The 25,340-nt window shown below is 38.9% G+C and overlaps 1 protein-coding gene across 4 annotated transcripts in view; it reads left to right on the forward strand.

Moving 5' to 3' along the window:
* The window catches only part of CTTNBP2NL (CTTNBP2 N-terminal like), a 593,921-nt gene that overhangs the window by 39,056 nt on the left and 529,525 nt on the right, over positions 1-25,340 (forward strand). Inside the window, exon 1 of one of the 4 annotated variants that reach the window (XM_044076952.1) lies at positions 2,360-2,436. The exons of the other annotated variants lie outside the window; for them this stretch is intronic. The gene's annotated coding sequence lies outside the window, so the exon portion shown is untranslated. Of the gene's footprint in view, positions 1-2,359; positions 2,437-25,340 lie in introns of those variants that run through there. 4 annotated transcript variants of the gene reach the window in all.

Genomic DNA, 25,340 nt, shown 5'->3' on the forward strand with positions numbered 1-25,340 from the left:
GTGCTCAGAGATAAATTGGGTGTGTTGTACACCGTAAGTAAGTTTTTATAGTGGCTTTTTGGGATGATTTACAAGAACTATTTTTTTAAAGGTGAAAGTGTTTGTTGTGCGTGTGTGTATGTATTATATTATATTTTTTTGGGAGCTATGTTCAGAATTAAATGAAGTGCTTTTTGCAGTACTTTGCAAGTGTCTCTGCTTCTCTGGAATGTCCAAGCTGTCACATGTTTGGCCACACCTGCCATGATGTCGTATAATGGTTGCAAACTCGTGTCCCACTTTGGACTGCTGAAAATGTGGCAAACCTAGTGAGAAATCTATTTTAAATGGATACAGTGTACATTCATTTCCAAGATCTGGTAAAAGTGTTCCAGTTCGTAAAGTCGTTAGAGAGATTGGGTTTGCAGTGATCATCCACGTATAAAATAGGCATTTTAATAATGCTTAGACTTTTTTCAGAGAAGAAAAGCAAACACTTTGTGTAGTTTACAGCGTTCACTGTGTATTTGCCTACATCCTGCCCTTGTAACTTTGCTGTTTGCTATGGTAGGTACGAGATACTATTTCTCGAATTCTGTTTTCCCTTAACCAGTTGCAGTGTTCAGAAGTTTTTGTGGTCAGCCTGTTTCCACATAGTAGTACATTTTCAGTGGAACAGATTGCTTCAGTGAAAAAAAAAAAATCCTCATTTGCGTTTTCCATAAGGAGAGGGGTGTCACTTCAAGCTAATCCTTCTCTCCTGTCTGAAGTTGTAGCAGAATGTAATACAAGTCTAATTGTAAATCTTCATATTTTTCATGGTATATAATTTTTTATTAAAATGGTTCACAAATTTGAGAGTAAGCATTTTAATCCATTTCTACTGCTTTATATTGGGCTGTATGCTACATCCAGTTTAGCCTCCTTATACGTATGTCAGTGAAGTAGTTTGGATAAGCATTTCCAGAAGTCAGTGGGCTATAGTATAGTACTGTTGCCATTTACTGGATTTAAAGCTAGCTAGACAGTTGCATTGCCCACACACCTATGGACATGCACCTTATGTGAATGAGGCATGAAATTACACACATGCTCAGCATAGGATGTGAATGAGGCATGAAATTACACACATGCTCAGCGTAGGAGGCTGTGATATTTTATGTCCATGAAGTTTGCTGTACTAGGTAGTTGTACCTCTGAGTATTGTTTTAAGATTAGTTCCTTGAAATTTCTAATGCATGTTTTGTACTTCTGCAGCATTGTTCAATTGGTTTATCTAAAAAAAAATGTCTCCTCTGAGAACAACATATTTGTAGTACAAGAAGCACCATGCTTAATGCTCAAAGACAGTTAAATAATATCCTGGTTATGTGCTAGTGTAGAATGAGACCCGACCATAACAACACATTCAAATGCGTGTAACAAATGTTACACATCTGCTAAGTGATGCTATAGTCCAGTATCAGGGAGTGGGCATTCCTTTGCGTTCAACCACCCCTGAGTACCTGTATGTCTTTCCTTGTACATCTGCAGAAGTTTACAGATGCTTGTTTTTAACTCCCTCCTTTAAATTAGGTCAGTATTTAAAGACTGACCCTGACTTTTTTCTTACTTGCTGTCAATGCAATAACACTCTCCAAGTGATTTACTAGCTTTCAAAGCTGGTAAAACACTTTGGGCTTTTTTTCTTCTTTCTTTTTGTAATAGGTAGTACGTGGAGTAAATAAGACTCCATGCAATACAAAGTGTTATGCTAGGATCTCACCGATTTATAGCCCGTTGTTATGTGTTCTCAGCAAAGATGCCAAGATTCACTTCTTGAGCCTCACTCTTAAGGTAAATGTCCTGGCATCAGTGTCTCAAGCACAGAATTGGTTATGATCGGAGACCTGATCAAAACCTTTACTGAACGCTTGTGTGTGTCACTTCAGAACTGTAGTAATGTCCAGCTACATTGAGGCATAGTATAACTTCTTGGTTAAACAGAATGCTTATTATAATTGTTCGCAAAGTTACCAATTAGGACAATTAAAATGTACCTTTACTTAGATTTATCCCCTAGTAAGACTTCATGTAACTAATATTAGTATTACAGTTATAATTTTTGAAAAAGGAACATCATACTGATTTTTAATTCTTATAATGTGTTGTATAAATTCCTTTTTATCTGGACAGGAGAAACTAGGGTGAGTCACTGATTTCATGTCATACTAGCTTTCATAGTCGTGTCCTGATATGAATTTTTACTTCATTAGGTTTCAGGATGTATGGAATGTGAAGCTGACACTGGCGTGTGGAATGTGAAGCTGACACTGGTGTGCACTGAGATGGGATCTTGTTAGACAATGAGCTACATGAGGAGCGGTGTAGTAACGCTTGATCATGTGATGGAAATCTTGGACATAAAGGATCTATGTGCTTTACTGGCACTGTGGTGTAAACACTTAGTGCATCAAGGTAGCCCTTCCTTCTGTGTTGCAAGATAATGCTGTTTCACACATTTTTACTGTCAGAAATTGCCAATAAAATTATTTACAGGGTTGTTTGCAGTTGTATCTGAAAGTTGTCCTGTGGAGTCTTAACACTGCAGTCACTCATAGTAATTGTTTCAGTTGTATAATATTCCTGTTGTATAAAAACAGAGACATGTGCAGGAAGACATTGCTACACACATTGGGCAACTATTTTTTTTTCTGAGTCATCACTTGAAAAGCTTCCCAAGTTTATCACTGCCAGTTTAACACATAAATGTATTGTTCTTTTCTCACTTTTTTTTAAAGTGTAGTTAATTGCCCTTGTCTGTGTACCCTGAGTTTCTGATGTATTTGTGCTTGAAGTGGGGAAATAAATGCTACAGTAGAAGTTCATGGGGATAATTACATTTTAACATGCGACTATGGTGTGCATTTCATGACGGGAAGACTACAGTCCAGAGATAAAAGGGTCAATAGTTTCACTTATTGTAAGGTGTAATAAGGCATATTTAAATATCCTAGTATTGTCAAACACAAATGTAAATTGGTTAATGTACCTTGTGTTCAGACTGCTGCTGTTGAAACATTGATGGTATTTATCTCAGACTTAGACTTCAACAAATATCTTAAAAGAATTGTTGATAACCATGCTTTAACTTGTGCCTTCTTTATTTGCATAATTTGTGTGTGCCTTATCACTTGTTTGAGGGTAAGATCTTTGTCAAGTATTTAAATAAAGTCTCCTGTGGTTTATATTGGTAGTAGATGACTAGAGACGGAAAGATGATAGAATGGGAAGACGCCAAGAATTTATTTGGACTTCAGGTTAGAGATTGCCTTCCCTATCAAGGATTGATATTACAGTATATAGGCAAAGAGAAAGAAATAGGGGGTCCTAAACGAAAGACCAACAATGGTAGCGTTTTTAGTAGAATCTAGAACAGAAGCTACTTTTAAAAAAGAAATGATTAGTAGATCATATAAACATTGCATGGTTACTATAAGAATGAATCAAAGGAGGCTAGAAAGGATTGGGAAGAGAGATTGGATAAGCAATTAACAAATAAACAATGGGAGGATATATGTATGTCTCCCAAATATGCAGCAAAATCTATAAGATTTAGGATTTTTGCCTAGAAATGTTTGCATAGATTATTTCCCCCAAATAGACTCCAGAGAATTCTTCTTCAGGCAGACAAGCAAATGTTGGAGGTGTAATGGGGAAGAAAGAGATAATTGGGAACATATTTTCTGAATTGGCAGACTTCGAGGGTTCCCTGTGGGATGCACTGTTGGAGATGCTGGATGGGCAGATTTGTCTGACAAAGGAGATGATTTTTCTGAGCTGTGATACAGAATTGGAATTGTCTAAGCATGGCAAGGCCTTTCTGTGTCTAATAATGGTGGTTGCCAAAAAAGCAATTAATAGGAAATGGAAATCAAAATCTAAACCGACTACTAGAAGTAGTGAGTATAGTAACAGAGATGAAACAACTGGAATTGAGATATTTGGAAAAGGATAGGAGCAAACTACATAGGAAAAATGAGAATTGTGGGAACAATACTTACAAGGGAGGAATGAGGTTTGAAAGACAGCAAGACTTAAATGAGCTATGTACTGTTTGAAAATGCTTGGTTATGAGTGATGTATAATGTTTGCAGTTGGTTTATGATGTTAAATGCTTGCAACTAGGATTGTGTCTGTGTGGTTTGTTTTCATTTTTATAAATGTATGATTGCCTATGTAGTAAGTAATGGTTTAATAAAGATGTTTCTTGTTTAAATAAAAAAAGCCTCCTACGGTTTAAATATATCAGACATAAAGTGTATGGTGAACATTACGCACTAGTCTGTATACACATTTTTGCTTACCCACGTAAATTTGTTTGGAGTAACAGATAAAATGGCTTCATGGAGTAATTTGTGCAGACTTGCATAGCAAAATGTGTACTTTAGTTTATGCATGTAAATTATTTATTTTATGTAACAAATGGGGTCTATAATAGATAATCGAACTTTCAAAAGTTCGAGTGTCATATGGTCGACACCATATAATCAAACTTTTAAAAGTTCGAAAATCTAATAAAAAAAAACTACACAAATAACCTACCTGAAGATTTTAAGCAGGGGGGCAAGCACCTCTGCGCCCCCTCCACACCCCCCGCTCTTTAAATATGCCAACTCTAAGATCGCACGACAGTGCAGAAAAGGGAAATCTTCTCATTCCGTGCTGTACAGAGATCTCTCTCTTTAAAACATTCAAACTTTCAAAAATTCGATCATATAGTGTCAACTATATAACAGTCGAACTTTTGAAAGGTCGATCATTCAATATAGACCCTAACAAATGTGTAACAAGAACTGCCACATAAGAAAAGTAGCTTCATCTGGTCCCATTTCACCAGACTGCTGTATGTCTGAGTGCACTGTCACTACTATTTAATGAAGTTGTTAACAAGCCCATCTTATGTTTGCTTTTCCAAGAATGAAACCCTGCATTAACCACTTGAAAAAATAATCTAATAGCTAGGCTGATTAATAGGTATAGCTTAATACAGAAGGGCAACTATCCAGCTGACTAGTAGCATGATGCATAAAAAATATGCAGTGATCTGACAAAACTTTCTTAACCCACTCACCAGCCGCACTGCATAGAGATAAAATGCTGTCATTGACCCAGTGGATACAGTTAGTGACTCCCAACAGTGGAGGAACAACTGAACTGGACTGGAGCTTGCAGTTGATGCTGGCTCACTCAGTAAACAGGAGATTGGCGATATTCTATCTTGCTGGTGTCTGCTAGAAGACCAGTATCGTAGCAAGTGGTGTGTGGGCAAGGGATGTGCCAAGCAGTGTACACACATTAGAGGTGGTGTGTGTGTGTGTGTGTGTGTGTGTGTGCGCGCGCGCGCGAAACACAAGTAGTAAAAAAGTAACCCTTTGAAATTCTTCTAGTGACAGAATCATGTCTTTGTTACAGTTGTGTTTATTTTGGGTGTCTGTTGAAATTTCAAGCGTGTAATTGTAATCCTCAGAATAGCAGAAGATAACGTAAGAATCATACCTCTCAACTGTCAGATTTTTGGCTTATATTTTTGATCTGTGCCTCATAAAATTTGTAGTTTTCTAGCAAATCACTAGGATGATCTGACTATTGAAGTCACTAAATGATTATGTACATTTGAGTTTTGGACTTCAAATCCTTCAAAAAATGTATGCTAGGGGTGTGGCTAGCATGGTCATGGTGTAGCAGCAGATTTCACAAGCTCCACTAAGGAAAATATATCTTCACTGGAAATTTGTTTCATATCAAGAAAAAGTGGATTTATTTTTGCAGAATTTGATAGTATTCAACATTCTCTTCAGGAATATCTACTTATAAATTAAAATTGGTTATAATTTCCAGTCAAAAACCTTCATCTGAACAAATACTTCACTTCTGGGAGATTTGCAACATGAGTAATACTAAGCCAAATGACCAGGACTCCAGTATAAAAAAGGAACTACAGACTTTAATAACAACTATTCAAGACCTCACAACTAAGATTGATATAATTGACTGTAAAATAGACAACTTTAAAGAAAAAGCTACCAAGCAGATGGATAATGCTTAATGAGGATCTAAAACGGCAAAAAATTCAAATTACTAGTATTGAGGAATCATTGCCAGACTTTGATGGAAGATTGCTAGAAAATGAAAACAACATAGAATTTTTGCTTAAACAAAATACTTCATTACAACATAAACTGGATGATCTAGAGAATAGATCATGCCGGAATAATATAAGAATCTGTGGTATTCAGGAAAATATAAAAGGAAACAATATGTCAAGTTACCTTAACTCATGGCTGCCAAAATTTTCTAGATTTACCAGAGGCTTTATCTTTCGGTATAGAGAGAGCACATCGGTCTCACACATCAGGAAACAGTACCAAAAGGAAACAACCTAGATCTATCATAGTAAAATTCCTATCATCTTAAGATAAAGACTTAATTCTAAAAACAGCCTGGTCAAAATCACCTTTAAAATACAATGACTCTATCATTCACTTCGATAATGACTATTCAACAGTGGTAATTACCAAAATAATTTTTTTTTACATCTAATTAAAGAACTGAAAAAGGTACAGATTAAGACTCTCACCTCTTGTTTCCAGCAAGGCTGAAGATTTTTCTTCCTGATGGACCTTCATTGTTTGAGGATCTTGATTCTGCTGTGAGGATCTTGATTCTGCTGTGACATATGTTAAAAACATATGTTAAAAACCACAAATTACTGGAAAAAATAGAAGAGATGGAGTGGGCTAACCCCTCTCTTAAAAGAATGGCTCCTAAAACTACATGGAAATCTACTGAAAAACAAAAGAAACTAAAGAATAAATGAGAAATGCAGACTATTTATAAAACAAACTATTATTGTAACTGAGATCCGTTGCTGATTTTAAAGCTGTCTCGCTATGTTAAACCCATTTAACATAGCGAAACAGTAAAAAAGCAACAGCGATCTTGCTTTCTCCGTTGCTTTTGGCCACAGCTCTGATGTACTGCGCAGGCATGCGCAGTACATCAGAACTGCGGCGGATGCCAGACAGCTGCGGAAGGGCAGCAAAGAGGCATTATACAATGCCATTATTTAAGAAAAGTAATTGTTTATTTTCTTAAATAATGTCATAGTATAATAGCAATAACCCACATCTGGGTGTGGGTAATGCGGGATTTACCCACGGTTGTCTTTGTTTGGTCCCTAGGGCTTCGCCCTCGGGACCAAACCACGCCAACCGTGGGTAAATCCCGCATTACCCACACCCAGGCGTGGGTTATTGCTATAATCCTATTAAATAATCTGTTAGACATTTGCCTTATTTTGGGATGTAAATCATATTTTGAATCTATTAGCTTACATAGGTTTCTCATTAGATGTGATCTCTATGAATGTATAAACCTTCCAGATAACACTATATTAGGACAATTAATGATTTCATTAGAATTTGGTTATCTTAATGTTTCTAACTTAAAGTATATAAAGTATGTTATTAGTGGAGTTTGTACTCTGTTGTTACAGTTTAGGGGTTGATCTCACTGACAGATGTCATTGGGATTAGGAGGTTATAACTTCAGGTGGGGAGCGTTGGGGTGTTTGTTTTTATCTAGTATATGTAATAATTTAAAAAAAAATAGTTTTTTGACATCAAGAGTAGCTTATTTACAGAAAATGTAGAGAATAAAGCTCAAGGAATACATTTTTTTCCTAAAGACATGAGATTTAATATTTTTACTAGGAACAAATTAATTTTTTGCGGACATTTTCATATTATACATATGATATTGATATGTTACTAACACATATTTCAGGTACAATTCCATAATATGACTATGTTGAAAGGTATGTCACTTAACATAAATGGTTTGAACAATCCATATAAAAGAAGTAATTTATTTAAATATCTAGCTTTTCATAAACCTAATATAGTATTCTTACAAGAAACCCATTTAACAAAAGATATTATTAAATTTGTAGATACAAATAAATATACAAATATTGTAAACTCAGTGTATGAAAAAAAAAAGTGGTGTAGCAATATTGTGGAACAAAAGATTACCATTACCCAGAATAATCAAAACATACCAAGACAATAAAGGTTTGCTTTGCTTGGCTGTAATTGAGATGGGTAAGAAACTATATACATTAATAAACAACTATGGGTTACCTGGTATTGGTACTAATACTATTAGACACATATTGAATCAAATAGTTTCACTATCTGAGGGACATATCATTATGGCAGGTGACTACAACTGTATCTTAGACCCTAAAGATACAACCACTTCAGGAAAAAGAAAAATTGCAGCACAAGCTAAACAACTTATAAATTTCATAGACTTATACCTACTCAAAAACATATATCATTTTGTGGATCATAACTCATTACAATACACATTCTGTTCTAGTAGATACAAAACATATTCTTGAATTGATCGAATATTTCTTTCCACACAGGTAATGAATAACCTGACCATTAGCAAAAGTATGTCCTGCCCAGTCTCTGACCATAATACTATTATATTTGAACTTAATATTAATAACGCCCATAGTGTCCAAATTAAAAGGATTCCAGCATATTTCACACAACTTAAGGATTTTCAATTATTCATAACAGAAAAGACACAAAACTTTAATATAAACTCAGCATCAGACACACATGATATATTTATTTGGGTTGCCCTAAAAGCATATTTATATGGACAAATAAACAAATGGTTTCATAATAAGATGAAAATATGGGATAAAGATAGAATAATACAGGATAAACTGGACCCACTATTCACAAATAATAAAGACAGTCTGTCTTCAAAGAATATAAGGGATGAGATATACAAGCTAAATGAGAAATATAGATCTATCCTACATAATAAAATGAGAAATATAGATCTATATACATAATAAAACAAAGATAACACTAGAAAAATATAGGTTTCTTGCTTATTCCTTAAATTCTAAACCTCTATCAAACCATAATAATAAGACCAAAAGATTAAATAAATATAATTGTAGTAAAGAAATACATTCTGCAAAAAAGAAAAGAGAAGTACATAGTATACAAGATATATTAGAAGAGTTTAGATGTCACTTTCATGAAATTAGTCAATCCACACACATTCAAACACAAGATAACATAAGAGATTATATTAACAAGAATATATACAATAAACTAAACAAACAAATAGAAGCTATTGATAAGCAAGTTACTTTATCAGATATACAAAGTCAAGTAAGTAAACTTAAACTAAACAAAGCTCCAGGTAACGATGGAATTATTCCTGAAATATATAAGATGCCCAAAAATGGCTATTTCCTTACTACACAAAGTATATAATTTGGCCCAAAATGATAATTTTACACCCCCATCCTGGAAATATACATTTATATCCCCTATTTTAAAATCAAATAAAGACCCAAAATTCTGTTCCTCGTACAGACCAATATCTTTACTGAATATCAATTCTAAGATGTTTATGAATATATTCTCAGAAAGATTGAAGAAATTCTTACCCCACTTAATAGATGAAGACCAGGCAGGATTTATAACTAACAGAAGTACTTTTGATAATATAAAACAAACTCTAGCTATTATAGACTTCTCACAAAGGAAGAAAAGGACCCTATCATTAATTAGTCTTGATATTAATGCGGCCTTTGATTCTGTTAACTGGATCTATCTATTTACTCTTTTGGAATGCTTACGTTTTTCACATAATTTTATTAATCTTCTAAAACATTTATATGAAGAAACCTATGCATATATCAAAATAGGGTCATATATTTCCAATAAAATATCTATTACAAAAGGCACCAAACAAGGATGTCCTCTCTCTCCTCTACTATTTACTTTGATCATGGAACCCTGGGCAAATGAAATAAGAAACAATAAAGAAATAGAGGGTTTGGAAATGGATAAAGACAATATAGCCAAAATCCAGCTGTTTGCGGATGATGTTCTTATCACCACAAAGGGAAATGACTCCTCATTCATGTCATTATATGAATCAATTAAAACGTTTCAAATGACGTCCGGTCTATCATTCAATAACAGTAAAACAAAAATTCTACCCATATAGCCTAATAAAAAAATAAAAAAAAGGATGATAGGAAATAATACATATCACATTGCTAACGCAGATCAAATCACATATCTTGGGAATCATGCTTGCCAAAGACATTCAATCAATATTTCAATTAAGCTATAAGAAATGTTTACTAAATATCCAAGTATTCTTTTCAAAATGGAATACAGTAATATTTACTACTGAAGAATGACTAACCATTATAAAAATGATAATTCTACCTAAAATCTTATACATAATACAATCCATTCAAATTCTACCCTCAAAAAAAAGTTTATAAATAAACTAAACACTTTAATACTAAGATTCTTTTGGTCACAAAAAAAACGTAGAATTACTATTAATCAACATACTAACAGCTGGAAGAATGGTGGAATAGCTTTCCCAGATCTAAATCTCTATTCGATTTCTGCTATAATGAGATCAATTTCTCAGCTCTTAGATATAACCTATTTAGCTAAATGGAAATCTTTATGGGAAGTATTAGCCATGGAACTTATTACGAGACCAACAACATATCAACTAGAATTCATAAACACACCTTTTATATGGATCTTAAAAGAATATTTTATCACACATACTAATCCTAATCATACTGCCAGTTACATACATAATATTCTAATTAACTTTAGAAACTTTATAACATGTTAAATATCTACTTTTTTTGTTATTTTCTAGAGCATATACACAATAGACTTTTGTTACCTCAGATATTAGCATAATTTCTCAACTGAAAAACAATGAACTCAAATACTGGTTCCAGCTAACTTATGAATGCAAGACTAGTTCAATGGATCATATTATACAGGAATATACACTTAGTAAGTCCTCATAGTTAGATATACAAACACTTATACTATATCTTGATAATAAGCTGAATCTTGATAATAAGCTGAAACTAGCTTCACCAACTAGCAAACATGACACCAAGATATTATTACAATTTCTTCAATCAACATTATTATACCAGCATACATATTCAGGTAGTCTCTCCTTTTATTTATAGACTTTTAAGAGAAGAAACATTTTCTTGCACACATAACGACTGGAGTTATTTTAGTTTAATTACTCATAATTCCCCAAGTGAGCAAGATAAGGTTAAAATGCTACAATCAGCTGGGAAAACATAATTTTCTCTGAAATGGAAGATTTACACATGGAGATGAATAGATCCTTTTATGCACCACAAATAATGGACAAAATGTAATAAAAAACATAACACCTGTAATAGATGCAAATCTAATGTAGATATTAACTGGGCACGTATGTTTTTTAACTGTACAACTTTACATATCTTTTGGAATAAAGTAAATGACTTTTTACAAGCACTTTTTTCAGAAAACTTCATACTGAATAAATCCTTAATCAAATTTAATACACCTGTTCCACAATGTGTTAGGAAAACCAAGTACTCATTATTATGGACTATATTGACAGTGGCTAGAAAGATCATAACAAAAAAATTAAAATTCAAAACATACTCCTACATTCTCTGAGTTTACTAATTTATTAAAAGAAGTTAGTCATTTACAGACAAGAACCATAACCTCTAGAACATCTAGAAAGACATATGGACATCATTTATGGGTTAACTTACAAAATATGTTGGAAAAAAATGATCATTTTGCATAAAGATAATTGACTTTCCTTGTCATTCATGAGAACAAGTTACAAAAGGAAGGTTGTAGGGTAAATGTATAAATACTCGATGTCTATGTACATACTTTAGTTTGTTTGCTTTGTTATTCGTATATTCATATTTAAATGCTATAAATACATGTTATCAATTTGTAAATCCATAATGTAAATTATCTTATATATGTCTGTCATTTGTTTTCATTATAATCAAAATCAATAAAATTGTTTAAAGAAAAGAAAATGTATGTTAAAACAAACTCAGTTACTTTAGCAACTTTCTAAGTTTATAGAAGCAGTATTCAAAATATTTCCGTATTATTGGCCCTTTGACCCCCTCCCATTTTGTTTGGCTTTTTTGAACATATGTCCCATATTAACCCTTAAGTTTTACTAGTCCGAGGATAACAGTTAGGATGATTGAAATGACAACAGGCACCCAAATAAGCTTAATCTGGTTTCTTAAAAGTTTTTTTTTTTTTTTTTGGTCTGCTAATTTGACATCAGAGAACTTTACCTTCTCCAAGGTTCAGTAATCTGTGAGTTGTGTGCAAGCATTGTGCGTAGGAAGGTGTAGAGAGATGGAGTCAGCCTACAGAAATTGCTTTAAAGGTATAAAGGCAGGTTTTGGAATTTCATGCTTTTGTGTAAATAATGGTTGGTTTGTTTGAAGAGCCAGAATTCACAGGGTCAGATCTCACAATTATAATATGGAATTTGGCTTATTCTCTCACAGAATTACAATCCACATATTCAGTTGTCATCATATAACCTTTTTTTTTTCATAATATGTTCCATCAAGCATATTCAACAGATTATTTGCTAATTTACCATATTGGTGTCTGCGGGCATTTGAGTTACCATACATCATCTAGATGTCAGTAAAACTGACACTGAACTTTATACTTTATGTATCTGTTTATTTGCATGTTATACCTGATAACCTACCAAATGAAATGATGTGGTTCAGGCCAATTTTGTTTTTTTTTTAGTCTGACTTTAAGTAACTTGTTCTACCTGCATTAGTATACAACTTGGTTAGGGACAGAGTGATATGCAAATTACATTAATTTCTTTATAGTGCAGTGTAAAGGTTATTTGTACCACAAATCACAGTGACAATGGTAAAGCACGCTTGCTTAGCTAATCTTTTGCTTGTATTCATGCTTATTTACAGACGTTTGTGTACTATACATGTACTGGTTATCTTCAGAGGTTTATGTACTGTACATGTACTGTTTCAACTTAAGGATATGTGTTTTAGTATCCATTTATTTATTGCGTACTTGTACCAAATGCATCCCGTTTTAAAAACTGCTTGCAAAGTAGTTACAAAGATTATAATAAAGTGTAATACTTGCTGGTAGAGTAATCATCACAACCATCTCCAAAAGATCTTGAGTGGTCCTAGATGACCAGCATCACCACCCATTGCACATCGATGGTCATTGTTAAAGCAGAACAGCCAGTCTTTGTAAGGAGGTTTCGGTCTTTCTTAACCTTAAGAATTTAGCTCGCCGTCCATGCTCATTTCTGCAGATGTAACTTTACTTGGTTACCTTTTCACCTCCGCTTCCCATAATACCCTGAGTTTTATTTTCTATTCTCAAACTTCTTGCTGCAAACACATTTGGTTTGATTCTAAATACCCCAGTCTACTTTTGGGGATTTATCTTATTCTTCTTTCCTTGCGAGTTTTGTGTTTACAGATTGCTGACCTCGTGCATCATTTACTTGGGTCCTGAACATTATCTGGAATCTTGTGAAATTTGTGTAAATATAATGAGGCTGCTGTAAAGGTATATAGAAAACAACTTTAAATTTTTGTTGGAAGATTAGGTTAAAAAGAAGGTGCATCAGGATCTCCCTCGGCCCTTGCTTGCCTGGTTCTGTTGTTTTCAAAGTTAGCTGAAGTGGTCCCACATTTCTTGTTTTGCCTTTCTAATTCACTGCTGAAATCGGGTCCTTTTAGACCTATTCAGTCTAAAACTTTTTTTTAAGATTAAGCTAGACAACTCCATCAAACAGTTAACCCTTAAGGTTAAATATTGTAAGCTAGATAAAATTAAAACATGAGTGCTTCTACAGTAAAAGATGTACAAACTATTGCTATGGTAAATATTACTAGTGCTTCTTCTGAGACTTCAGAAGTCGAGCATTTCTAGCCTTTCCATTCATAACACCCATCCCCCGGCTCTAGGGTTCTTATGTAGTCTTTTTCTAGTCTGGTGGTCTCAAATGGATAAACTTCAACAGGGGCAGACATTTTTCACTCTCTCCACTCTCTCAGGCTTTCAAGAGCCATAAAGGTGGATTTCATGTTAACGCTCAGTTTCTTTCAGAACTGTTTGTGCCTCGGTAATCTTTTTGGAGTCTGTATTTTACCACTCCATGCACTCACATTTGCCTGATGTTCTTCGCATTTCACTGTTGCAGTCATCACACTTGTGTTATCCTGCCAGGGGTAGCCCTCAGTCAGCTCGAATACCAGAGGCTTAGTATTTCTGTATTGGTTGCTGTCGCTCCAGGACTGACGTCAGGTCATCAGTGGTATAAAAACAGGCAGCTGACACCATTACATCAGTCTTTCTTGCTGAGGATCCCGAAGCAGAAGCAGTTCGCACGAGTGCCGGTCGACCGCTACCTGAGTTTTCGCTACTGAATTGAAGTTGAAGTCTTCTAAAGCTAAGTACCCCATTGGGGATCCTTTTTTCTTGCTGTGACCGATGTCAGAAAAAGTTAACAATTGTCTCGCCTGTGGAAAGCAAATACTACACCGAGAATTCCATTCTTACTGCGTCACCCATTTAGGCCCAGACCACGACATCCCTCGCTGTCTCTTTTGTGCTTTGTTCAATGCCAGAACTATATGTTGTCGGGCCCTTATAGTAGCTAAATATTTTTGCTCTCAGTCCTCATATTCTGATATGGCTTCAGTAAGCCATCCAACTACTGATCTTCTGAAAAAACGTAAGGATAAAGACAGAGACAAACTGCACAGGTCCAAAACTGCTGTTAAGCTAGTCAGTTCTCCGGTTCTCAGTGAGGTGATTTTGCAGCCCCTGATGCCCGCTTTTGTGGATTTGCAGGCCGCTACTGAGAACCGTTCGGAGTCCAGAATACCGTGAGACTCTTCTTCGACTAAGGATCCTGTGGATGTCTCTACCTTGGATGGGTCCAGAGCCGCTGAGCAGGCACTGGCTTCAGCGGAAGTTCTTCCCACTACCGATACTCTACACAAACCAATGACTTCTTTCACATCTTCAGTTCTTTCTAAAACTACTGAGTTTCTAAGGCCCAGAGTACGAACTACACCTAAAAAAACGACGACCCAAGCTCGGGCACCTGTTTCCATGCCTCAATCTCAAATGCTTAAAATGGCGGAAGACCTTATTATGCTTATTAGGGGAAGCCTAATAAGAGACTTGTCCCCAATAGTTTTATCTGAACAGGAGTCCGATGACTCAGAGGTTTCTGAATATGAAGACATGCAACCCCTCTCTGCTTATGAGGATTCTGATACAGAGGAATACATTCCTTCTGCCTCTCCTCCCAAGGATTTTTGATTTGGTGAAACCTTACATACTTTAAGGGAGCATTTCCAATGGGAATGTCAGGGCTATCCTCAGTCAAAAAAGAGACACTTGGAATTCTTAGATTTACCACAGCACAGACCCTTAGCCATTCCTCATGTCTTGGATGTTGTGGATGATGTTTTTATGGAATCCAGTTTGACTCCTGACACCCTTCCTCCTGCTCCCAGGAAACCTGACAGGCCCTACAGAGTCCCTTACTCTCACAAATTCATTTTCAGAAATCCTACTGCTGACCCAGAGGTCATCTTCCAAGGACCTAAAGAAATTAAAACAACCTCCGCTAAGAATCCCACCCCCTCAGACAGGAATTCCCGAGCTTTAGACAGATGGGGTAAAAAAGTATACACCTCTGCAACTCTTGCTATTAGAGCACTAAATTGTCAGTTCCACATGCTGAAATATCAGCAGTATACCATGGAACTCCTTAAACAAAAAATATCTTCCTTTCCTGTTTGTGCAGGAAATAAAGAATTACAAGAGCTTATGCATTCTGCAAGCCAAGTTACTAAGCACACCTTTCAATGGGGCTTTGACACCCTAGAAGCATCTTGCAGAGCAGCAGTCACTGGTTCTGTACTTAGAAGGCATGCTTGGCTTACGGAACAGACCTTGCCAGACCATGTCAAATCAAAATTACTGGAGGCACCATTGAGCAAAGACAATTTGTTTGGCACCAAGGCAGAAGAGGTCTTAAAAAGATGGAAGAAAAAGCTAAATCTATGCAGACAGTTAAAGACTTTTTACAGGTCCGTCCTCTGAGGTTCAGTAGGCATTGCCCCTCCAAGCACTGGTCCTTTCCGGGCCCCCTTCAGATCAGCTCAGCCCAGCCAAGGCCCAGGGAAGCAGACCCCCTAGACAGCAGTCCCAGGGAATGCAGAGATCTAAGCAATGGAGTTCCTCCTCTTTAAAAACAGAGACTGCTAAGCCACCCCCTTATGGTAAAAACTCACAGTGACTTTACACCTCCACCCCTTACCTCTGCCCACCTGCTTGTGCCCCTAGGAGGAAAACTCTCTTTCAATGCAAACAACTGGGCCTCTATTACCAACGACCGATGGATCCTCAACAAATTGTCCCAGGGATACAAATTTTATTTCCACACTGTGCCAACCCCAAAAGGGTTCCCAGATCTTCCGCCAAACCAGTGGGCAGAGGCCAGAAAGCAAGTCCATTCCCTGTTCTCCATGAGGGCAATACAGCATTTTCCTGCAGACCAGATAGACCAAGGTTTCTATTCCAGACTCTTCCTGGTACGCAGAAAAGAGGTCACCTGGTGCCCAGTCCTCAATCTGTCCATTCCACTGCTCCCAGATTTTTCACAAAATGTCTGGCTCCAGCCATTGCTTTTTGCAGACAAAGAAATATTCAAATTTACCCCTTCGTAGAGGATTGCCTGATTCAGGCAGACAGTCAGGAAAAGCTGTTACAGCACCTGACCTTTGTAAAGGACCTACTGACCTTCCTGGGGTATACTATCAATGAAAAGAAATCAAAACTAGTCCCCACACAAAACATTGTGATCCTGGGAGCAAGCCTGGACACAGCATCCCAGATGACATTCCTTACTCCAGAAAAACAAGCCTACCTGACAGGCTACTTCTCTCATCTAGCCACCAGAACCCAGCTATCGGCAAGGAAAATCCTTCAAGCTCTAGGGTTCATGGCCTCCTGCATTCTACTCATTCCATATGCCAGACTGCATATAAGGAAACTACAATGCTACCTAAAAAGCCTTTGGTGTTAACACTCTCCTGGAAACGATCATACCTATGATAACCTGTCTAAGGAAAGATTTTCTTTGGTGTGCAGCAGCATGCAACCACAACAAGTGACTTCCCTTCTCATAACCCCACGCTGCCCAGACCCTCACCACAGATGCATCAGACTATGCCTGGGGTGCATACCTGGATGGCAGGTGCATTCAGGGCCACTGAAGCACAAATCAAATAATCTGCACATCAGGCAAAAGAGATGCTAGTTGTTCAGCATGCCCTGACAGCTTTCAGACCACTACTTTCTCCGGGTCCTCTAGTGATCAAAACAAACAACACCACAGTGATGTGGTATATCAACAAGCAGGGAAGGGACTCACTCTTATCCTCTTTGCAGACTCGCCATGACCCTTTGGCACATGGCCTTAGCCATGCAAATACACTTGCTAGCACAACTCCTGCCAGGCTCCCTAAACTCTCTGGCAGACAATTTAAGCAGAAACCTGCTAGACCCACATGAGTGGCAGCTAGACCACAGAACCTTCAACCTTGTAACCCAGAAATGTAGCACCCCGAAGGTGGACCTCTTTGCCTCCCACTCCAATCATCAGCTCAGCAAATTCTGCACCAGGGAACTTCACAGCAAAGCCTGGAAAGTGGATGCTCTATCTTTCCAATGGGTAAACCTCTCGATCCATGCATTTTCCCCTGTACCACTCATTTCAAGGGTACTGCTCAAAATAAGGGAGGAAAAACCAAGGGCAATCTTGATTGCCCCAGACTGGCCACGCCAGCACTGATACCCACTGCTGTGCAGCCTGCCACCCCTGCCACCATGGCACCTACCTCAGATCCCAACACTCCTGACCCAGAAGAATGGAGAATTCATGCATCCACAATTGCAAACCCTGAACCTGGCAGCCTGGCTTATTCCCTGACCTCTCCTCCAGCTGCCAGCCTAAGCAAACAAGTCCTGGATGTTATACGTGAGGCCAGATGCCCCAGCACTAGAAAATCCTATGCTGACAAGTGGAAAAGTTTTTGCGCCTGGATCCAGGCTAAGGGAGCCAGAGCAGCACAGCCCTCCCTACCTCTCATCCTGGATTACCTAGCAGACCTACTACACAGGGGTCTATCTTTCTCTCCTATTAAAATTCATGCCTCTGCCATCTCTGTTCAGTACAGCACAGAGCCACCTCTCTTCTCACACCCTCTCATCAAACAGTTTCTAAGAAGGGCTAACAACTTAAGGCCACCCAGAAGTGCTCCTACCCCCCACTTGGGACCTTATCTTTCTGTTGGAAAAGCTCACCCTACTACCCTTTGAGCCTGCAGCTTCAGCAGAGTTAAAATTCCTCTCTTGGAAAACAACCTTGCTTCTGGCCATCACTTCAGGTAGAAGAGTTTCAGAGCTACAAGCATTCATGGCTGTAGAGCCCTTCAACATTTTCCATGCTGACAGGGTCTCCCTTAGGACTAACCCATCTTTCATGCCTAAAGTAGTGTCGATTGTGGCACTCAACCAATCCATTCATTTGCCCACCTTTTTTTCCTAACCCACAAAACAAGGGGGAAAGGATTCTGCACTCTGTAGATGTGCGCAGACAGCTCAGATTCTATCTGGATAGGACTAAATCTTTTAGAAAAACTGACCAATTGCTAGTCAGCTTCGCAGCAGGAGCAGAGGGCAAGGCCATATCCAAACAAACAATCTCCAATTGGTAGCACACTGCATCCATTTCTGCTACAAACAGCATGGGAAAACATGCCCAAAGGGGATCAGGATGCATTCCACGAGGGCAACCTCCACCTCTGCAGTGGTCCCCATCAGGGACATCCTGGAGGCTGCAATATGGACTTCTGTTCATACCTTCACCAAGCATTACCACCTGCCTATCTTCTCCAAACCTATGGCACGCTTTGCCACCACAGTCTTGCAGGGCATCCTAGCCAGCCCCCAGTCTTCTTGACTGCCTCCACCCTTTTCTTCAGCTTTGGGAATCAACCCAAGTGTGATGACTGCAGCAGTGAAACACAAAGAACATAGTACCGTTGTGTACACTTACCATAAATGTAGATGTTCGAGCGTATTCACTGTTGCAGTCCTGGTTTCCCGCCCTCCATCCCCCATGTCTGTCTCTCTCTGTCTCTCTTCCTCTCTCCTTACAGGGAACTTTTGGTATTTACTTTCTACTGGTGGTGTTCTTCCACCATAACTAAGCTCCCTATTGGGGGGCTGCTGACAGTTGGGGCAAGAAAAACTGATGTAATGGCATCGGCTGCCTGATTTTTATACCACTGACGACCTGACGTCAGTCCTGGAGTGACAGCAACCGAAGCAGAAATACTAAGCCTCTGGTATTCGGGCCGACTGAGGGCTACCCCTGGCAGGATAACCCAGGTGTGATGGCTGCAACAGTGAATACACTCTAACATCTACATTTATGGTAAGTGTACACAATTGTACTTTTTGAATCCTGGCTTCCCAGTGTCAGTTACTTTAGCAATGGATTGGTTAACAGTGGTACCCTCTGTGTTGGGCCATAATTCCTCTAGATGCAATGTGGTTCCATCTTGCCATCAAGTGGACCCCTGCCATCCTGCCCTCGGCAATCTTCTCTGTGTACCCCACTATTAGCTTTCTTCTGGTTTCCAGCTGTATGTTGGTATCTTTTTTCACCAAGCTGTATAGTGAACCCAACACTGGGTTTTAGAGCTACCTAGCCAGTGTTAATACTTCATTGAGTGAGCTACCATGGGGTACCCAGACTGTTGTAGGTTACACAGTGTCAGCTATTCTAGAAGTGGCTACCCCAATGTTGGTATGCCCAGTATAGGAGTCAGCCCCATTCTGGGCTTCTCATGTGGTCCCAGCCAAGTGCCACCTTTTGGTGTGGATCAAGAGCAACAGTTGCCCCTCCCCCACATGGTGCTTATATTCTGATACAGAAGGATACCTAGAGAGACTGAGGAAGGGAACTAAAAAGATTTTCCACATTAGTCCTCTGCCTAGGACAATGATAGTTGGTCTGTATTCCATCTTTCACCTCTAGGGAATCCAAAATTCAGTGACATTTTGTAGACTATGATAGAGAAAAACAGGTGGCTGTCTCTGTCTCTCTCTCTTTCAATCTCTCTCTCTCTCTCTCTTTCTCTCTCTCTCTTCTCTATTTCTCATCTCTCTCTCTCTCTCTCTTCTCTCTCTTTCTCTTCTCTATTTCTCATCTCTCTCCCTCTTTTCCTCATTGCAAAAGACTGCAGGAAGCCTGCAGGACATGTCTAGCATCCTCTTCGGAGGGTCCTTCTTATCTGACCCTATTTCAGATGCAATCAGTATAGCATGGAACAACCCAGACACTGTTTCCATATTTGAGGAAAATAAATGAGATCTTTAGACACCTGCCAGATTGATCATTGTTGTTGGAGATTCCTAGCCCAGATGTGGTTGTATCTACAGCTGTTCTGAGGCAAACTCTTACTCCTCAATCTGCCCATTCCCCTGAGAAGTGAGTTGGGGGTTTTACACAGGCTGGGAAAGCATACTTTTGCACCCTCAAGTTTGTATCTTGGGGTGCTCATTTACGTCGCACACAAATATATTTCCGATGCAGTATTGCATATTGCTGACTACCTGCCTGATGGACAAGTGAAGGAGAAACTTCTCAATTAAGCCTCCATGTCTTCAACAGTCAGCAGCTATATGGTGTATATCCCACAGAGGGAGCTGCAAGAACAGCACTCCTGGTCACACCTTGTCATAGTCACGGAGGGCACTGAGACTGTGACTGTGGGGCATAAAGGAAAAGTGCCATTTCTTTCAGCTACTGTGGTGAAATGTCATTTTCTCTAACTCTTCTTTTCCAGGATGCAGACAGATTGCAGCATCCCCAGCAAAGTGGATCTGGGTCTAGTCAGTCCCAGTAACATTCTTGACCTAATATCTGTGGATAACCTGTTGCCTGAAGGAGGTTGTGCCTTTTTCCCCTCTAAAGGGTTTCATACCACTGTGATGCATCATCCTATTTTCAGAGGGTTCAGACAAGGGAGGAGATGCAACAGCTTCTCCAGAAAGAAAGCTGTCCAATGGACCCCTGTAGTGTAAGTGTAAAGGATATCATGCCATTAGGTTCTTTTTGATGACCAGAAATATTTGTGACTTCATACAAATGTTGGAATTTGGTGACCTAAACAAATTGATCCCCAAAATGTTTTTTTTCATGGTCATGTGTGTCAAGAAGAGGGTGAATGGTGCTATCTTCATGATCACCACAGCATCTAGGATGTTCATCCACCTCTAAAGGAAAGGCCTGACAGTATCAATTTTGGTGCCTGCTGTTTGCTCTCACCTGAGCCTACTGTGTTTGCCAAATGTTTTGCAGTTGTGTATCTTGTCTCCACGTACAAGGCCTCTCATTCTTTTTGTAGTTTGACGTCTGCTTTATGGTGTCACACACCCGGTACAGCCTCACGTGGTACAGGAATCTCCTCCTCCAGTTATTCTACTGGTTGAAGTTCACAGTCAGTCTGATGAAGTCATAGATTAAACCAGACAAGAAATCATACTTAGGGAACAGGAACCACAGTCAATAATGGAACTTGAGTTTATTTAGTTTTAGACAGAACACTGTATAATGGAGATGGATTCACAGAGTATTATGTCTGACAATCTTTGCCTCAAAGCACCAGGGCTTTTGGAACCACAGTAGTCTTTTATTCATTTTGGCAGGATACACCTGAGCCGTACAATGGATGCTTTAGTCCCAGTGGTCTTAGCACTTGAAGCCTTCAAGGCAGTCATGATTTCCATGGCTTGCAGCAGCTGTCTGCTTTGGTGGCTGCAGCTACACAACCTTTCTTAGGGCAGCCTTTTTATTCCCACTTTATCATTTCACTTTGCTCTAGGGTGGGGGACAGTACAACAACCAGATGGTCTAAAAGACGCTGTCTTCCCAGCAGTATTTCTTGCAGCTCAGTGTTCTAAAGAAGAGACTGATGTTGCTGTTTCTCCACTCGCCCTCCTATAGGTCTAGCTGTAGCATCACACAGTATATACCTGTAGTGTAGTTTTTAAACAAATGGGGCAGAACAGCATCCTACCATTTGTGTCAGGAAGGAATGAGAGTTTGGGAATAAGCAATTTTAATCTGTTTTTTTTTGTTGCTGTGCTGCACATAGCCCCAGGGGTGTAAAGTCTCTTGTGAACCGACTTGGTCAATGTCTGTTGATTCTCCATGAGTGGTCCCTCAGTTTGGCTATTGCCCTGACACTTTTTGTTTTGAGGTATAATCCTTGGTCTGTGATTGCTTAGAATTTGTTACTAATCTCAGGTGCTGAAGTCTCTTCTCTTCTTCCTCCACCCCGCTAGACAGTGCAAGGATGAGTTAATTCAGAACTGGCCTTGGGACTTGTATTTCTTTCTCTGTCTCCTCTGATGATCGTACAGAAGTCCATGTTCTACATGGCCCAGATTATGTTTTGTTGCTCTGTAATGGCCTGGACAGGTTTGGTTCCCACTGTTGCTGAAGATTCCTGTGGAATCTTCTGTCTCTTTTCACCAGGGAAGAGACACATGATCCTTCCAGATGCTAACGTTGATAGTTTGGATGCTCCATTTTCACTCATAGCCAGGGATTTTCATATGCGGTTGGAAATATTCTCTCTCCTTTTCTGTAGCCCTTCATCCAGGGGACAAGAAAGGCACATAGAAAAGATTTTCAACATGTAGTACACAACATAAAATAACATAACATAACATTTCCCCTTTCTCAACCTCTGTTTCTACAGTTTTGTAATAACTGATGGGAAGTTTTAATCAATGTGTCATTTTATGTTACATCTGGCTGCTATATCTAATATTCATGCTGGGAAGAACTTGTGTTCTTTTGGATTTTCTTAAGGTCTGCAGGGCCTTCCTCTGGAGTGCATCTTATGTGCATCCTCCCATCAGGTGACCTGTTCCAGTTTGGGATCCGTAGTCTTTTTTTTTTTTTGAAAAGTAATTATTTTTCAAAAACCACTAGGTCAGTTAAGAAAATCGGAGACAGAGCCTGGGACCACTGGCGCAAACCTAAAACCCCCACAGTTAGACAGAAATTCCTAGAATTGTGCAATAGAGTCAAAAAACTAATAAAACAGGACAAAACCCAATACTATCAGTCCACCCTTAACCACTCACGACACAACCCCAAGGAATTCTGGTCCTCCATAAATTCCATTCTCCACCCAGGTAAAGTAGGCACCCCTCCACCTAACACTATTCCCTCATCTGAAAGTATTGCCACCTCATTCAATAAACACTTCACAGAAATTATCCTCTGTCTAGCTAAACAACACAACCCCTCCCATCCCTCCCCACAATGACACCTAATAATCTGGCCACTTTTCATTTACACCAGTTCCTACATCTAACATAAAAAAACTTCTATCTAAACTTAAACCAACTAAACTAGCTGATGACAATCTCCCCTGTGAATACCTACAAATAGTTACCAGTGCCCTAGCCTATCCAGTCTCTATCCTGATTAACCGATCCCTATCAGAATGCTATGTCCCAACTCTGTGGAAAATATCCCACATCATTCCCCTCCACAAAGATGGCCCCTCCACTGAACTCTCCAATTACCGACCCAGAGCCATCCTCTCCACTTTCCAAGATACTGGAGAGATGAATTAATTCTCAAGTCCTAGGTTATCTCCTAGCTTAATAACCTCCTCTCCAGCACACAGCATGGCTTTATACCGTACCATAGCACTACCACCACCTTACTCTGTTTTACTTAACACTATCCTTCAACATAAAAACATTAGCCTGTACTCCTCAGGTATCTTCTTAGATCTATACAAGGCTTTTGACATGGTCTCACACAAACAACTAATCTCTGTTCTCACTAATCTATCATTTTCCCAATCAGCTACTTGCTGGTTTCACAGCTACCTAACAGGCCGCCTACAATCTGTTGTTTGGCATAATGACATATCTCCACAACACCCTGTCTCTCTCGGTGTTCCCCATGGATCCACCCTTGGACCTCTACTTTCTCTCTCTTCACCAATAATTTATTCACTGCCACTAAACACGCCTCTCTCATACATTATGCAGATGATTCCACCATCAGATGGTTCCCTACATGAACTGCATAAGATCACTCAGAATGCCTTTACCTCCATAGAAGCTTGGCTATTCATTGGCAGTCTCCTCATCTTCCAACCCTCAAAACCTAACCTAACCAACTCCCACTTTAATATTACAGCCAATGACAATACCATCATCTCCCCCACAGAGCATACCAAACTACTAGGTGTTGAGATTGACAACAGTCTCAGATTTGACATACACATTTTTCTAACCATAAAAAAAGATCACAAAAAAACTAGGAGCATTGTAAAGAAATAAACAATTCCTCATCAAAACGGCCAGAATCTCAGTTGCTGATTCCCACCTTATCTCCACCCTACTCTATGCCTCTCCCATATTTACCAACTTAAGACTAACTGAGCTAAATAAGCTTGAGTCTTGTTACAATAAAATCTCCAAGTTTGCCACCGGAGCTACCTATCGCAGTCACCACTGTATTTCACTCACTGAACTTAACTGGCTCACACAACCCACAACTTCACCTAAATCAACTCTCCCTTGCTCACAAGTTAGTTAGCTATCCTCTTAAAGTCCCATTCCTCCAAAATCTACTCCAGCCCTACCATACCACCAGACCACTATGCTCCAGCAACAAAAATCAACTCCAAGTAACCAAAACCAAGAACTCAGCTGGGGATGTTCTTCGTGTTTCACTGTTGCAGTCGTCACATTTGGATTATGTACCTGCAGGTAGCCCTCAGTCGGCCTGAATACCAGAGTCTTGGGATTTCTGTGTCGGATGTTGTTGCTTCTTCCATGATGTCAGGTTATCAGGGGTATAAAACATGCAGCCGATGCCATTACATCAGTCTTTCTTTCCGTGCGGTGCCAGAAGCAGAAGCAGTTCGCAAGTGCTGGTCGGCAGCCTCCTGAAATTTTCATTTTTCGACTTTCAGACCTGAAGTCTTCTAAAAGAGTACTCCATTGGGGATCTTTTTTTCTTGCTCTTACCAATGTCAGAAAAAATTAATAATTGTCTTGCCTGTGGAAAGCAAATACCTCAGAGATTTTCATTCTTAATGCGTCACCTGTTTAGGCCCAGACCACGACGTCCCTCACTGTCTGTTTTGTGCCTTGTTCAATGCCCAAACTATTTGTCGTCGGGCAATTTTTGTAGCTAAATTCTTTCGCTGTCTATCTCCGTACTCCAGAATGGCTTTGATAAGCCATCCGACTATCAGTCTT

Source organism: Protopterus annectens, chromosome 7.part0, assembly GCF_019279795.1.
Source record: "Protopterus annectens isolate FY-2018-M chromosome 7.part0, PAN1.0, whole genome shotgun sequence".
Lineage (NCBI taxonomy): Eukaryota > Metazoa > Chordata > Ceratodontiformes > Protopteridae > Protopterus > Protopterus annectens.